The sequence below is a fragment of the Colius striatus genome, chromosome 1 (genome assembly GCF_028858725.1).
Source record: "Colius striatus isolate bColStr4 chromosome 1, bColStr4.1.hap1, whole genome shotgun sequence".
Taxonomy (NCBI): Eukaryota; Metazoa; Chordata; class Aves; order Coliiformes; family Coliidae; genus Colius; species Colius striatus.
Genome location: NC_084759.1, coordinates 86,705,704 through 86,723,644, shown reverse-complemented (window position 1 = coordinate 86,723,644; position 17,941 = coordinate 86,705,704). Strand labels below are relative to the sequence as shown.

At 39.9% G+C, this 17,941-nt stretch overlaps 1 long non-coding RNA gene across 2 annotated transcripts in view; it reads left to right on the top strand.

Moving 5' to 3' along the window:
• LOC133625773 (uncharacterized) overlaps positions 1 to 17,941 on the top strand; it is a 34,350-nt gene that overhangs the window by 2,547 nt on the left and 13,862 nt on the right. For both annotated transcript variants that reach the window (XR_009819069.1, XR_009819071.1), the window contains exon 2: positions 8,803 to 8,870. This is a non-coding gene — a long non-coding RNA (uncharacterized LOC133625773). The remainder of the gene's footprint in view (positions 1 to 8,802; positions 8,871 to 17,941) is intronic.

Here is a 17,941-nt window from a genome sequence, read left to right as displayed (position 1 = left end):
GAATCGCACTGGCATGATCTTATAAGATGTGATGCTATGTGCCCTCTATTAACAAAAGTCTGAAAATTATATTTATTCTGTACAGTCCTCCAAGTGCATAAGTCTTGAAATCACCCACAATACAATAGTGACAAAATTCTCTGTTGTGCTATAGTTCTGATAAGTGAGAGACTTTATTAGAAGACCCCACTTCTTTTCTGGGCAGAATAATAGTGTCTTTTGGGATGAGTGACTGATAGACGAGACGGATGTCCTGCCATTCAGAGGGACCTTGGCAGGTAGGAGGGATGAGCCACCACAAACCCCATTAAATTGAACAAAGGAAAATGACAAGTCGTACTCCTGAGGAGGAAAAACACTGTAAAACTGACCTTCCGAAAGCATCTTGGCAGAAAATGACCTGGGAATCCTGGTGAACACCAAGCTAACCGTGTCACGTCATATGCCCTTGTAGCAAAGGTAGCCAACAGTACCCTGCTCTGCACTAGACCGTGTCATCAGCAGCTGGTTCTTTCCTCTCTGCTCAGCCTTGGTGAGACACCTCTGGAATGCTGGGCCCAGGTCTGTCCTCCACAGTACAAGGCAGTCGTGAAGTTACTGCAGAGTGCCTGGTGAAGGGCCATGAAGATGACTGAGGGACTGTTGCATCTGCCATACACAGAGAAGCTGAGAGAGCAGAGACTGCTCAGCCTGCAGAATGGAACACTCAGGGGAATCTTATCCATGTGTATAAATATCTGATTGGATGTTTATCCTGTAGAAGGCAAAGTCAGACTTTTGTCATAGGTGCCCAGTGACAGGACAATGACACAAATTGAAACACAAGAATTCCTTTATATTTATATTTTTTAAATAAGAAGAGTGGTCAAACACTGAAACAAGATGCCTAGAATGGCCGTGGAGGCTTCATCCTTGGAGGTATTCAAACCTTCCCTTGATGTGGCCTTGAGCATTTGCGCTGAGGAGAGATTTGGACTAGGTGACCTCCAGCATCACCTTCCTGCCTCAGCTGGTTTGTGCTTCTGTTTCCAGACCACTTCTATATAAATGAGAGTTTTGCAAGGGTAAAGACCATGGCAGTGTGACTGAAACTTAGGACTGGGACAAATCTTCTGTTTTGAACCAAATTGTACGTGTTTTGAGTAAAAGAGAGGCATGAGGAACTGAGTGCATGTAGAACAGATCTAGCTGCAATATGGGGGTGTAGGCCTGATTTATAGTACCAGGGTACAGAAGCCAGCTGGCACTGAGTGAGGACCAGGGAGCAGGAGCTGTGAGAGGCAGGATGGTTAAAAAACACTCCCAGATGCCTCCTGGCCAAGGGAAGAAGCTACCGATGAGGCTTCCTGATGTTCTCCCTTGCTGCCCCATGGCTTCTGGCTGGTACCACCATGATCTGGAGCTGGTTCCTGCTGCCAGTGCAGATCTTACAAGGCGCTGGGGCACTCCAGATGCCGATTTCTAAATTGTGACCACACTGGCCTCACCATACAGTTTAAATCAGCTACTGTTTCACAGCTATCCATGACCAACCAAACTGACTGGCCAAAAGGCAGCAATAAAAGAGAAAAAAAACCATAGCTGTTAGCATTGGGAAAGACAGCAAGCAGAGAACTCTCTGATGAAGCCCTAACTCTCTCTGTCAGTAAGCATATTAGTGAATGAGAGGCTTTCATTTGATTGCACCTAAGCCTGAGTGAAATCAGAAGGTTTGAGCCTCTGTATCAGCATCAGTGTGGTAATCATTTCCCTTCATCTCTGAAGCTTGTCCTTCTTAGCACTGCAAAGAGCTAGTGACTTGCATGGATCCATTCATGGGTTGTTTTGAAATGTCTTAACTGTTGTTTCTGGATATCTGAGGAAATTGTAGGATGACGCTGAAGGTTTGTTGCCGTTTGGGTAATACTACCTTGTTTCTACACAGCTAACAGCCGTGTTGATAAATAATTCATATGTGGTCAGGAACACGAGCAAAAGTAGATTTAAACTTCTCCTCTTGCTTTAACTTGGTAATGTCCAGCAATGCTGAGAAAGATCATGTTCTTTTTTTTTATAACTCATAACTATGTTAGACCTGGATCCAATGGTGAGAGCTATAAGCCATTCTCATAAGCATTCCACACTGTGCATCTCCAAGGCTGATAGAAAAGTTGACATAAATCGTCCTAATAAAAAATTATGAGCTCTTAAAGAGAAGAAAAAAGAACAAAAACTAGGAAGTTATCTCAGATGAGAGAAGGTGAGCATGAAAAAATGGTGTGGCTGAGTAGGGATCTAATCAGAAAGATTATAGAACACCAATATGCAGAGAGCACAAGCAAAATAAAACATAACAAGAAGTAATTCTTTAAAGATGTTAATGATTATAGAAAGGCCTAGGAACAGTCTTTTTACTACTTAATGAAGAGGAAGAGCAAGAGGTATGTGGAGAGTAGTTATCAATATCTTACTGTCGAAAGAGCTTCTGGTTGATTTTCCCATTGTCCTGTCCCATCCAGTGAGTGATAAAATGGAAAAGATGTGTATTACATTGTCAGATAATACGAGGAGAAATTACAAGTGTGCTTGAGGACAGGATTAGAATGAACAATAATCTTGATAAACTGGAAAAAAAATGCAGAGTGGAATTCTATAGAAACAAATGAAAAGGAGTAGACTTTGTTAGGAATAATCACCTGCACAAATATGGCATGGTATCAGTTCTTCAAAGGAGGATTTGGGAAAATGTGATGTTATTGTAGGTCAAAAGCTGAATATGAGGCCAAATTAAAAGTCATGTTAAGACTTACAAAGAAAAAGTCTCTTTTCCCTTCTGCTTACCACTCTTAATGCCTCTGCTGGAGTACCATATCCAGGTTCTCTGAAAAAAAAAATATAGGACAGTTGGAGAGAGTTAAAGTTATCTAAGAAGCATGGCTTACCATGAATGACTGAAAAAGTTGGAATTGCTTAGTCTACAGAGGAGAAAACTGAAGAGATATGTGGTAGCAATCATGGACTACATAGAAGCTTTCCCAAAGAAGAAAGGAATAGTCAGTTTTCCAGGTCTTTGGTGGACATGGAGAGGAGCAAGAGAGATTTATGTTAGACACTGGGAAAGCCTTTGTCGTGGTAAGTGTAACAAAATAGTGTCATTCATTACCTGGGTAGCTTGCAGAGTCTCTGTTGAGGATTCTTAAAAAGTAGACAGGCACCTGTCAGGAATGACAGGATCACTGATTCTAAATTAGGGCAGGGGGATTATGATTACTAGATGCTTTCTTGAAATCCTGTTGGGTTCTTAGAAGTTTCTACCAATAAACCTTACAGGAGTTTTTTATATTTAAATAGTATATGATTAAAGAATTCCTTTTATTCACAGTCCACAGGAATTTAATTTTTACAACTTTAAAAACTACTGCTTTCCTGAATCCTGGCAAATATCTGCTCTGCAAACAGAAATTGGTTTCTGACACGCTTGCTGTGATCTTTTGGCAACAGAAATGTCAAATAAACATCACTCTTTTGAAAAACAAGCAAGCAAACATAACCAAAACAAAACCCCAATAGTTCAAGGTCTCCTTTTATGTCAAACAAGATTTATATATAATGCCACAAAGACAAAACAACACATTACTTGAGATTTATATATGGTCATTCTCAAATGTTTCCTGATGCTTCCTTTCTCCTGCTAAGAAAACGAGAGGCTGATAGTTCACAATGACACAATAAAAACAAAACTCGCCGTGTAATATGACTTTTTTTTTTCTTATTTCCCAACAAACAAGTAGGATTTAATTATTTATGGCAAAGAACAGATTTCCACTGCTTGGGAGAACCTGGAGAATCCTTAGGGTCTTACCTTTTCCTTTCCCTTTTTTTTTTTGTCTCCTGGCTGTAAGAATTTCTCAATTTAAATCTTGCTTGGTCTCTACTATTAAATAGAATGCTTACCTAAATTTGATTGACAAATTGAAATTCCTGGTATCTTGTCTGTGAAGAGCCAATGTACATGAAAAATGCCATAGAAAAGAGATGGCAGATATTTCTGACGTGTCTGTTTACATGTTAACAAAAGAGAATCTACAGATTGATTGAAGACAACCTCATCAGACAACCTCATCACTGGAATGCCACTGCATATTGCAGTGAGGTGTTAAGGATGGGGAAAAAACAGAGGTGTATCACAGAATGGTCATGGTTTGAAGGGACCTCTAGAGAACATCTACTCTGACCCCCTGCTAAAGCAGGTTCACCTCCAGAGAAGGTGATTTCTTCCACACCCTCTCTGGGCAGCCTGTGCCAGGGCTCCCTCACCCTCACAGCAAAGAAGTTTTTCTTCATGTTCAAGTGGAACTTCCTGTGTTACAGGTTGTGCCTGTTACCCCTTGTCCTGTCACTGGGTGCTACAGAAAAAAAGACTGACCTCATCCTCTTGACACTCTCCCTTTATATATTTCTAAGCATTGATAAGGTCTTCTCCTAGTCTTCTTTTCTCTGGGCTAAACAGCTCCAGGACTCTCAGCCTTTACTCATAAGAGAGATGCTCCAGTCCCCTCATCATCTTGGTAGCCCTAAATGTCTTTAGCTATTGTCATGTACAATCATGATGAATTAGATAGCCAGTTAACTTTACAAAGAGCTCCTATAAGCAAATAGGAACATATTCTGTAGTGGAGGCTTTCTGTTGGCTTTCAGTTGCCCTTCTCTGCTTTCTGACAAGAAATGGTGTTGTGGTTTAACTCCAGCCAGCAACTAAGCCCCACACACCTAAGCCCCAGTGAGGTGGAGGAGAGAAACAGAAGAATAAAAGTGAGAAAAATTGTGGGTTGAGATAAAGACAGTTTAATTTGTAAAGCAAAAGCCACTTTACATACTGAGCATGACACCATATAGTATGGGATATCCCTTTGGTCATTTGGGATCAGTTATCCCAGCTGTGTGACCTCCCAATTTATGTACCACCAGCCTCCTTGCTGGTAGAGTGATGTGAGAGGCAGAAAAGGCCTAAATGGTATGCAAGCACCACTCAGCAACAGCTAAAACATCCCTGTGTTATTAGCACTGCTTCCAGCACAGATCCAAACCATAGCCCCGTACCAGCAACTAGGAAGAAAACTAATTAAATCCCAGCCCAAACCAGTACAAATGGACTTTGTTGACTGGCAGCCTTCAACAGGACCAGCAGCAGTTTCCCAGCCCTTGCTGCTAGTTGTCATTCTTTTTGGTGGTTTTACTGTAGCACATTTCTTATCTGTTGCAGTACCAAATGAAACAAGTTTATATAAACATTCAGTGTCAGTTTTGTGCAAACATTTTATTTTGTATTACATCCCTCTAGCAGTATGTATATAGAATCATAGCAATATTTGGTTGGAAAAGAACTTTAAAAGAAAGTCCAGCCACTAATGTAACATTGCCAAGCCCACCATTAAACCGTGTGTCTCAGCACCTCATCCACACATCTTTTAAACATCTCCAGGGATGGTGACTCCACCACCTCCCTGGGCAGCCTGTTCCAATGCTTGACAACCCTCTCAGTGAAGACATTCTTAATCTCTGATCTAAATCTCCCTGGTGCAATGTGAGCTGATTTCCTCTTGTCCTATAACTTGTCACATGGGAGAAGAGACTGACGCCCACCTCACTACAATATCCTTTCAGTTAGTTGTAGAGAGTGATAAGATCTCTCCTGATTCTCCTCCAGACTAAACAACCCCAGTTCCCTCAGTTGTTCCTCATAATAATTGTTCTCCAGACCCTTCACCAGCTTTGTTGCCCATCTCTGGACATGCTCCAGCACATCAATATGTTTCTTGTGGTGAGGGGCCCAAAACTGAACACAGTACACAAGATGCAGCCTCATCAGTGCCAAGTACAAGGGGACAATCACTTCCTTATTCCTGTTGGTCACACTATCTGATACAAGCCAGGATGCCATTGGCAACCTGGGCACACTGCTGGCTCATGTTCAGCCGGCTGTCGATTAACACCCTCAGGTCCTTTTCTGCAGAACAGCTTTCCAGTCACTCTGCCCTAAGCCTGTAGTTTTGCATGGGGTTGTTGTGGCCCAAGTGCAGGACCCGGCACTTGGCCTTGGCCTTGTTGAACCTTCATGCAATTGGCCTTGGCCCATCGCTCCAGCCTGTCCAGATCCCTCTGAAGAGCCTTCCTGTCCTTATAACATAACATAACATAACATAACATAACATAACATAACATAACATAACATAACATAACCCAGCTTTGATTTCTTCTGGGAACTCTCTATAAATTTATACCATAGTTCCATTTGGATAATGATTTCTGTTCAAATCATGCTAATCATTAGTTCTGAAAAGTATCAGGTTAAAATTAAAATTGTTAAATAAAAAAAAAATTGTTAGATATGGATTCTGAAATTTACTGCAATGCAAGATGTAAGTATTTCATACACACACATATACACGCAGACAGAAAATTGTTGATTTTAATTTAATGTATTGAAAAATCACAGAAAACTGTTACTGTTTTCTACTGGTCTTGGAGTATGCAAATACTTGTCCTTAAAACATTTAGAACTTAAATTTTGTCTCAAAATTGATCTCACAGTGGTTTTTAAGATCTCTAAGTAAAAGGCACTTTGGAAAACACCTATCTAATAACACCAAAAGACAAATGCTTTCAAACTTAAAGGCTCAGTTCCACAGACAGCTGAGCTGATTACTTGCTGTGACTGAGAGCTTTCATCTTTTCATCTTTCAGTTTCCCTTCTCTCCAGTTCTCTCTCCTTTTCTCTTACCTCAGCCTCCTTTCTCTATCTTTGCTCTACCATTCCTTCCCCAATTCTGATCAGCTGGTCTATCCTCCCCACTTTCCTACCTTATTCCAGCTTTGATGCTCCTCAGGCCCTTACCCAAAGTGGCAGCAAAGAGTTTTTCCTGATTCACCTTGTGAAAATTAACTCTGAGATGTATCAGCATCGATAGACCTATGAGACACACAAGTGGCAAAGGATTTGAGAGTATTGTGTCACCAATAGTCACCCTTAAAAATTGCTTTAACTTAGAGGTCAAGCATCCTACTGAGAGAAAGTCCCTGAATGTTTTTCAGTTCTTGACATATAGAGTTGTAGTTTTCTGCAGTTCACAGTAGAGAGAAAAGTCAAAAGCAACAGTCTGCATCTCTATTTTGTCATTTAGAGTTCCAGCATGGCAGTTTCAAAGAAATAATGCTAATCTATGTCCAGCACTGACTAATGACATTCTTTCTGTTACGAGCGTTTTTACACTCCAGTGGCCACTGTGCATGACTTCCTGTAAAACAAAGGTGGTGCATTCAGTACAAAATTTGATAAATGAGGAAGAACAGTTGCAGGGTTTTGTTCTGCCTATTATAATATGCCTGGAAACTAAGGACAGGACAAATTTAATTGCAATGAGAAACTCCTAATGAGTTTGCCAAGATGCTGTCCCCAGCATGTCTCCCTAATGAGGCTGGGAGGCTGTGAGTGGGGATGATATTGCATTTGTTCTACACACGGTGAAACATTAGCAACCCTTTGGAAAGACTAAGTTGCTTCCTAGCAGTATTAATGGATGGAGAATGAAGACTTTGGTTTGATTTTTTTTTTTCCCACAGAGGAAACAAATTAAGAAAGAAATACAAGAACATTTGTTTCAAATCAACAGCATTTATTTTCCATTTGAGATGACTTTTACATATTTTTATTCTTCTGTCATCTAAAAACTAGAGCAATTTATTGTTTCATTTAAACTGTTACCCTGAGCAATCACTTTAATCGGCTCTCCCAAAAATCCCACAGTATGTTTTTTAGAAATTATAGATATTCTCCACATTAATGAAAATGAGTCATCCCTTTACCTAAAGCAGCCTGAACATACCAGAATACCTGATAATTAACCACATCTTCTGGTTTGAATTAATTCCGTTTAGAAGTTAAAGTATTATGTTTTAAAATACCATAAAGGGATTGTTTGCCTTATGGTTAGCAAGCATTTAGACTTTTTGATTTTTAGATTTCTACAAGAGTCAGAATCCGCTTTATAGAATCATAGAATCATAGAATAGTAGGGGTTGGAAGGGACCTTTAGAGATCATCTAGTCCAACCCCCCTGCAGAAGCAGGTTCACCTAGATCAGGTCACACAGGAACATGTCCAGGTAGGTCTTGAAGACCTCCAAGAAAGGAAACTCCACAACCCCTCTGGGCAGCCTGTTCCACTGCTCCCTCACCCTCACAGTGCCTTCTCATCTTTTTCTTAATTGGAAAGAGAATTTCTCAAAATTTCTCAAAAAAAAAAAAGTGCAATCTGTGAGAATCTAAGGGAATGGAAAATAATAAGATTCTTAATAAAAATCACAATTACAGAGAGCAGTAAGAAAGTCATTTTTTCAAAATTGCTGACTCACTTGTACATGACTATAGTGTATCTGAAACCTATTGATGTCTGCAAGGTGTTTTTCAGGCCACTAGAAAGTGCTGTCAGTTAGCAGCACAGGTCAGGTGCTTCCCCAGGGAAAGGCAGCCAGGAGGTGAGGGCACTGATGTAACCAAGCATGGCAAGGATGTGGGAAGCCAGAGACCAGCAAGGTTGTCGCATCCCTGGGGCATAGACCAGTGGTCCCAGGCTGGACTGCAATGAGGCAGGGTTGCAGAAGACCTTGGGAGCATGGGGCAAGGCCAGTACAACATTAATGTACTCAGGGCCTTTATGGATGTGTCTGGGCTTTCCTTTGATGGCCAGTAGACATCTTTTCACAGCTTGAGGTCCATACTGACATGGGAAAATTTTTTTTTTTTTCCTCATTTGTTTTGAGATAGAATTTGAAGAAATCATCGGCATGGGAATACTTCCACAGCTTGTACTCTATCTGTTCTACAGAGAAAGTGTAAGTTCATTTTTTGTCTGTATTATATTAAATACAAGATACATTATGGAGGTTGAGCAAAAATTCTGAAGTCATTTGCTACAAGTGAATGTTTTTGTCCTAATGTGAGCATGCTACATGTCTTTTCTATTGTACAGTAAGGACTATGTAACAATCAGGTTATGTATTGAGGGTTTGGGTTTTCAAGAACATAATTGATTGGTGGTAGTGCAGCTCCAGGAGAAGGGGTAATGTAGTACTCAATTCTAATCTAGTTGTAACTGAACAAAGGTCAAAAAGAACACTATTCAGAAGAAGAAATCTTTAATGGATTTACAAGCTTAAACATACTTTGTTAATGATCACATATAGTAGTCATCAGAAGGTAAATGTGCTCAGCAGCTACATTACCTACACAAGAACTGGTAGAGCGCCATTCCTGAGATCAGAGTGTCAAGATCCCAGAAGTCAGGAATCAGAGAAATCAGATGATGGCCTCTTGTGCTTGTGTAATAAGATAGTCTTTAGTTACAACCTCACCATCCCATTCAATTGTAGGATAAGCAAGGCTTACCTAAAGTGAGATTCATCCTGCTTTTTCATACTATTTACTAATTAAATATCTAGTCTAAGCTAGATCTAGAAATTCTCTTTCTAGTTGCTGAAGTAAAACAGTCATCTCCAGAGGGTAATATGTGTCCCATGTGAAGATGGGTATCTTGGATTTTCAGAAAGGAAAAATTCTCAGCAGTTTCTTTATAGAGTGAACTTTGATAATTTTTGTGGACTAGAAATAGAAGATTTAAGTCACTAAAGTAAATGAGGTCAATTGCCTCCTGAGTACAGAGGGTTTCCTTCTCTGTATTCTTGGCTCTGGCTGCACACCAAAGTAAAGGAAACAGAAGACAGAGTATTTCTGAAATACAGTTTCCCATAGGTGGCATACATGCAGTGTATTCCATCTGAAGAGCTTCAAGTGGTTTGGATATTCAGTGATAGAAGACACTTTACGGATTGTAGTTAGTTTTCTAATGAGGCTTTAACATTCTGTGCAAACCGACATGACTTTTTTCTCACAGGCCTGTTGTCAGGTTTTCACTAGGTTGCAAAAGACTCTTCCCTGACAAAAACAAACAAAAAAACCCACCAACCCCTAAATAAAGGTCAAGTTGCTGCACTAAAACCTGGAGAAAACAGAATGTCCAATGTAAAGGCTGACAGGACTGTGCTTTAACATGGGTAAAACAGTGTGATTCCCTAGCTTTATTCTCAGAAGTATCTGAATTGTTAGGGCTGAAACTTTCCAAAGAAAGAACATTGTGCAAACACCAGATACGGGAAAATTTCCTTGTAAGTAATTGAAGTTTGCGTAATCTTAAGACCTTGTTGTGGTTTAGGCTCAACTGGCAACTAAGCACTAGGTGGCCATTCACTCTCCCCTCATCCCCTGGTTGAGATATGGAGGAGAATTGGAGGAAGAAGATGAAGCTAAGTGGGCTGAGATAAGGACAATTTAATAGGACAACACAAAGAGAGAATAAATAGCAATAATACTAAAAAAGGAATATACAAAGTGAGTGATGCACAATTAATTGCTCACCACACTGAACCTGATGTTTGCCTCTTTCCTGGCCTGCCATCTCTCCTGCCCCTGGATGGCTCTCTGAGTTATATACTGGGCATGACGTCATATGGCATCGAATATCCACTTGGCTAGTTTGAGTCAGCTGTCTTGGCTGTGCCCTCTTCCAGCCAAATCCAAGACAGACTACAAAACCAAGGTCTTTTGATAACAGATATGCACCCATCTGTGGTAGAATTGCTTCCAGCTGCTTGTATTGCAATGAGTCCCTAAATATGCAAAGGATTGCTCAGCTGTCTGGCAGACGCCCCTGATTTTCATTATGCCCTGAACATTCAAAGTATTTTGGGAAAGTTTCAGTGAATATCCTGTTCTGTAGAGATTTAAACAACCCTACAGGCCTTTTACAGGCAGGTATGAACTCACTCTCATCACATTCTAAGTCAACTGATAGCCATGTTGATATTTTAGCACACTGTTGAGCCCAAGCTGATATACCCTCACAGGGTTTATTAGCTTTGACCTTTGACAACAGCTTTACATAGCTTCTAGCTTGAAGATGGTTTATTTCCAGTCTCTCCAGACCAAGTCTGCCTGCAGACTTGTGTAGAGGTGCCTGTGGGAAAGGAGTTTAAAAAGTGCTTCCTCTCTTATACACAGGGGAGCCTGCTGAGACAGTGCTTATAATGTGAATACTTACAGCAGTGAGATTTCTTTTTGGCAGCTTAGAGGGAACTGACTGCAAACATAAATGCACACTGTGCAAATGGTACTGTATTAACTCATTATAATGGCTTCTGTTTTGTTACTACCGAGCACCATTATGCACACCGCACAGAAACTGGACTATCAGGAAGAGTGAAAATCTGTCATGGGACAGCTATGTCCTGTTAAATCTGACAAACTAAATAACTTGCAATGTTTTTCAGAACATGTATTATTTATTATTAGTCACACAGTCTCTCTCAGCTGTTTTTCAGATTTGACCAGCACTGCAGTGTTATGCCAGCAGAGTTATTTCAGCTGCAAGTGTGAAAATAATCATACTCCCTTGCTGATAGAGCCATGCTGCAGAACACAGTCTTTGTTGGTTTGATTAATGTTGCAGGGAAAAACCGTAACCAGGTTGAGAGAAGAGCTCTGTCCAATGAATGAGCACTGCATCTTCACCAGGCTGCTGTGCCAGAATAAGTGCTCGAGCTGAGGTGTCAGCAGAGGCTCTCTAGGACAGATGAGCTCTCAGAGATAAACAGTCTTTAAAAAGCGGACAGTATGGAACCTACATGTAAAAGGAGGAATAATTTTGCTTATTATGCTTCACAGAGAAGTTTATACATTCTGTGAAATCCTGAATGTGTACAATTCAATAGCAAAGGCCTTGTTCTTGCAGGCACGGAAACAAATGCAGGACTCAGGCTGAAATGTATTCTTTGTCTCAGATGGCCTCATAGAGCTAACCTGTTTATCTCTTCACATTATATCTTTTTTGTTTTCCGAAAGACTCCTGATATTTAATTCCTTAGTATAATGACCTATAATAGTTATTTTTCATTTCTGCTTATTGGAATGCCAATATGCCATCTTTCTTTATTGTTGCTTTATTAATACTTTGTTTTATCAAGGTAATGGAAATCGTTAGCACAAGAAAAATACTCATGGAGAACCGTGAGCCTGTGGGGATTAATCATCTTTCTTATCCTTTGAGAGCTTGTTTTTAATTCAGGGAAGTCCGAATGGATTGAGGGATTGGGCTGAGGGTCAGACGAAGCCGGAAAAGTAAAATAATTATTCAAAAAGGAGCATTGCTCTGCACAGTGAACACAGAGCTAACAGCCTGAACAGAGCAGAGGTGTGGAATATGCTTTGCACATAACTACCCACTGGGTCCTGGCTGAAGCTTATTGCAATACGCTGCAGTGCTGACTTCATTAAAACTGCTTGATTTCCTGAGATGTATAAATTATACTGGTCTCCCTCCTGGTACAACCTACAAAAGCTCACTTCCACAGTGCTGTTAGTCTTTTATGCCCGTGTCAAGTCACTGTTTAATGCCTTCAGATAGTCCCAGGATACTCCTCAGATTGCTTGAAGGCCTCAGAGTTAAACCTTAAAGTGATTAAAAAAAATCAAGAAAAACCCCTATATTAAAGGCTGGATTTCAGTCTATGAACTGCTAAGACAGCTGATCTCCTGGGGTGATGCAGCTTACAAATCAGAAGAGAAAGCACACAGAGCTGGGAGACTGAACAACCTCAGAATCCCATACAATTTTTTTTCCTCTGGAAGCCTCTTCAGATGCCTGTCTCCTGGTTAAACTGGTCCTCAGTTTTGTAACTGAAATGATAATAGCATTAATAACAAAAATACACTATCCTACGGGTAGAGGTGTATGTATACTGAAACCTGAGGGAGGTATTTCATGAAACCCAGTAAGTTCTTTTTTACAGGAAATCTGTGTTACAAGTGGAAGTTGCTTAGCTATGACAGTAGTGAGTAGGATTTTAAACCCCCAGATAACTTAAAATAGGAATAAGGATGATAGTATTTTGTGACTTATATTGTATTTATATGAAATATGAGTGGTACTGTGTTAATTGCTTATGTTTTTGTCTATTAGATATTTATAATGTTATCATACAGATAATTACACTCAGCTGAGTGAGTAACATATTGTGTATCTCAGGGTGGTGAAGGATGAGTAGGACTGAATACAGAAGAAGTCTCAGTTTTGAACATTGATCTTTCTTTAGAGACCATAAAAGGACATTAAGCTGCCTCATTGTACTTTGCCATCTGTCATTTGAGTAGCATCCTTTAAACTTTTACATACATATTGCCAAGGATCACTGAGTGAGAAAAAGAGTAAACTTCATATCTGTACAATAGCTCATTAGAGGAAATTATTCAAAATTAATTCTGTTAAAAGCTGTGTCTTTTGAAACTGATAAACTATTATTTTTATTTGAGCTGGGATTTGAGAAAAATAAGCAAGAATGATACATAAACTCACAGTTTAGTGCAATGCAAAGGTAGGTGGATATAACCTAATGTACTAATTATGTAGTCACAGTTGAAGCATAAAAATTAAAGTTAATAACAACAACCACAACTTCTTTGCATTCTAAAAAAAAAATCTGGAAATTAGAGGCATAATTAGGCTACTGGAGCCATACTAATGTAACTGCCTATATAGATGCATATTCCAATATGACAGTGGCTTTTCTGGTCTATCCGAAATCAATTCTGAAGGAACTAATGCCAAAACTGGAAAAAAAGCCCTCTTATAATTAGATCAAAGTGTCCACATATGAATTAGTATTAATGCCATTGTAGCCACTTTAGAATCACAGCTTACCTTTTATTACCATAATTTTCCATGTGAACGATCTGTAATCTTCTATCGAATGCAAGTAGCATTAACACAATCTGAATTCAGTCTTGCGTGAGGGTCCTGTTTTAAAATAAATTCAGCTATGTTTCAAGCTGTTCTCTGCATTTCCATTCTATTTTTTTTTCTGCTTCTGGGAAACTCTGCTAAAAGCTGACTAGTCACATTTTTTTGACTTGCACTGCTGACATGTAAGTTCTTTTAGAACTTATGGTATTTTTTACCTTCTATTACGGTGTTTCATTGTTCTTCAAGTGAAAATATGTATTTACACATAGCTTGTCTAAAATGGTCTTGCCAATTGAATAAATACTGCTATGTATATACAAGAATATCAAGTCACTTAAACATGTAGGAGTGTATTAGTTGATCTAGGAGAAAAGCATTTGTGATTCTAGTGTCATGATGTTTGTTTCTCTGTGTGGATGAAGACACATGCTGGTTAAAGTAAGTGAATCTGCATGTGCATTTTAGCAATAGTAGGACTCCATTATAATCCCATTTTACTTTTGGGAAGATCTGAAGGATGTATGTTTCAGGTATGATTGTGGAGTAAATATAATCTCAAATTTGCAGACATCTGCAACATGTAGCAACAGAGCTATTCAAGCACAGCCCATATTATTCATATCACCACAGCATCAAGCAGAAGGCAGTAATGGTGCCTCCCAAGGAGCACATGTACTTAATTCCTCCCTTCTGAGCACTTCATTAGTTGCCATTGCACTTGTAGGTGTGATGCTTCATCAGCTGTATCAAGATACTAGTAACAGGAGAACTGTCATTAAAAAAAAAGGTCTCTCTGTACTTTTTCTGTGACAACTACACAAGTCAGTGCATGTGGATCAGATTATCGACCTCTTCACTCTTGGGATACTAGAAACATGATTTTCATAGCTGCCTTGCTGAGTCCCAGGGATAAAGTTTCTGAAGGATTTCTCATACTCTGGACTATGTTCCCTAAAAATAGCTGGACAATGGCTTTTCATGTGTTTCCCTGTTAATTGCTTTTCCAGATGCCTGGTATCCTTGACAGTCGATGCAGGAACATTAGCTATTGCAAGGGTGCTGTACAGCTGCGCTGCAAAGGTGTGCACACACACAGCCAGCCTGTGCTCGCTCACTTGGTATGACAGCAACGTGCTCACCGTCTGTGCACATCAGCTGTGTGAAACCTCAGCCAGCATTGCTCAGGGCCTCCCAATCTCCTCTCATGACTCCCAGGAGGATCTCTTAGCCACGCTTTCTCTAATCAAAGGCAGATTGCCTTTGGACCCAATAGTTCAGCATGCCTTTTGCTTCAAGTACACAAGTCCCTCATACAAGTAGTTTGGCTGTAACTGCAATGCTGTGATGTACAGCCTTGAGAGGAAGGTAGGCAATATCTGGCTGAGGCAGCTATTGATATCATACACTGCCTGTCTGGCTTACTCGGCTCCAGCAAAGGTTGTCACCTTGTTGCGAAGCTGTGAGAAATAAACACTCTTTAGCTCTTTCCCTTAGCATCCTGGTGTTGTGGCTCAAGCCCATCTTTGTTGATAGTTTAGGGATTTGTTCTGGAGGAGTTGAAGTATGTGCACATGCTGCAGTCTGCCAACTCTTCTCTTAGGAAAATAGCCTGTGGCGAAAGAGAAGAGAGTTTTGAGACAGAGATTATTGTAAAGTGCTTTGGCAAGCCTTGCTATGGCTCTTTTGTTAAAGCTCTCTGTGGTACGGATGTGGAGGAGTCCTACAGCCTTCTGTAGGAAGAATAAAGTGCCATTTAATGTACAATGACAATATATCTTTCTGATGTAAAACCCGCATTCCTAGGCGTACTGAGAAAACATAGTCATTGTGTGCACTGGGTTTCAGTGATGAAAGTTACAGCTGACTCATTATTTCATTATTTATCTCATTATTCTGTGAATAATGCAGGGCTACTGTACAGCTGTGAATAATGAGAACCATATTTAAGACTAGGAAAAAAGGAATAACCTGTCTTATTTTAAAGTTACAGAATGTTTCTGCAAAAACATAACTTTGACTCTTTCATAGTTTCAGATGATGTATTCTTCCTTAATTATATACTTTGCTAAAACTTATAATGCAGTGATAAAGCTAATTTCATTTTTTTACTGATAGAGTGGAAGAGGTGAAAGAAATTTCCAGTTACTGCAGCAAAGTACCAAGATCTATTTAGAGAAATAAATTGATTTAGATGCCATAAAAAGTGTCAGCACAAAGTTGAAACATTACTTATGCTGTTAAATAATTTAGCTAGTAATTTCTGTCTCACTTGAGTATATCTGACTTGATGCACTTCAGGATTTATATTTATAGGCCTTTGATCTGTCTGAGCTGACTACCTTTTACATGCCTCCCATGAAACTCAAAGGAACATCTCTGAAATTAAAGCTATGCCTTAAAATGCTTTTGTTTCTTTTTCTTATGCACTTCAGATCCAAAGGTGTGAGGCCATTCAGAAGTGTGAAGCATTTTTTCACTGACCATAATACTATTTGTAACAGTTTGGTGGATGTCTCACAGCAATCATGATATCTTATAGTTTTTTTCTGAGAAAGCTTCACTTGACTGTGGTGGGGTGTGTCCTCTGTCCACCTGCTGTCTGTTTACAGGCAGTGGCTAATTTTAACTATGATGTAAGTGGAATCCAATGTTTGATCTGATATAGTCAAGAGAGGTTACCTAATTTCTTAATCACATCTCTATTTTGAACTACAGTGTGGCAGTTAAAGATAAATGAATAATCTCTGGACTTGAGGTTGATCATTACCGGTGATGTTATTAACCTAATCATGAACAAACCATGGGCAGTTCCATTCAGTGTTGTATATTCACTTTATACACACACACACATATATATGCTTAAAATAACAAATTTCTAAAATTGAGAAAATTTCTGTCCTAAACTAGCTTAAGACAAAAAGAACCCTTAATTTTGTGAAATAAACTCATTACCAGATTGATTCCACACTCAAGTACAAAGTCAAGTAAGTGTTCTTGAATATGAATTACAAGTTAGAAAAAATGGAATACCAATAAGGACAGATAAAGATATCAGAAAGAATGAAACTGGAAAGACAAAAATAACACCTTCTCAAGGGTATAAGGGGAATATAAAATGCAACTGATATCTGTTATCACAAGGAGACAGAAATTTTTGAAAAGCAAGAGGAAAAACTGCTTATTCAGTAAACATTTTTGTCTTCTGTTTGAAATGAAGCAGAGAAACCTAGTAGTAACATCTGATCATAAAATCATGGAATCGTAGGGGTTGGAAGGGACCTCTAGAGCTCATCGAGTCCAACTGCCCTGCTAAAGCAGGTCCACCATAAAGAGGTCACATAGGAACGTGCCCAGGTAGGTTTTGAAAACCTCCAGAGAAGGGAACTCCACAACCTCCCTGGGCAACCTGTTCCACGGCTCCCTCAGCCTCACTGAAAAAAAGTTTATCCTTGTCTTTAAGTGGAACTTTTTGTGTTCCAGCTTATGTCCATTAACCCTAATCCTGTTCCTGGACACTATAGAAAAAAATGTCACCACGTCTTCCTGACATGCACCCTTTAGGTACTTTACAAGTGTTGATGAGGTTCCTCCTCAGATTTTTTTTCTAGACTTAACAGCTCCAGGTCCTGCAGCTTTTCCTCATAAGAGAGATGTTCCAGTCCCCTGATCATCTCAGTAGCCCTCCGCTGGACTCTCTCCAGAAGTTCTCTGTCCCTCTTAAGCTAAGGATATCAGAACTGGACACAGCACTCCAGATGAGACCTCACCAGGGCAGAGTAGAGGGGCAGAACTTCCCTTGACCAGCTGACCACACTCCAGAATGCCATTGGCCTTCTTGGCCACGAGGGCACATTGCTGGCTCATGTTTGGTTTGTTACCAACCAAGCTGCAGCGCTGAATGATGATGGAAAAAGTGCTTTCCAGTGTGCTAGAGTGAAGAGAATTCCAGTAACTCTAGTTCGTATCCAGTGATCCAACCTGTGCTATGCAACTGTATCTTTCCAGTGCAACTGCACCTTCTTTCCAGTCAGGGCAGGCACTGTAGCGGGGACTTTTATCCTGGACTGTAGCATCCAAATCACCACCAGGCCTCAGGTGGGGAAACAGGCCAGG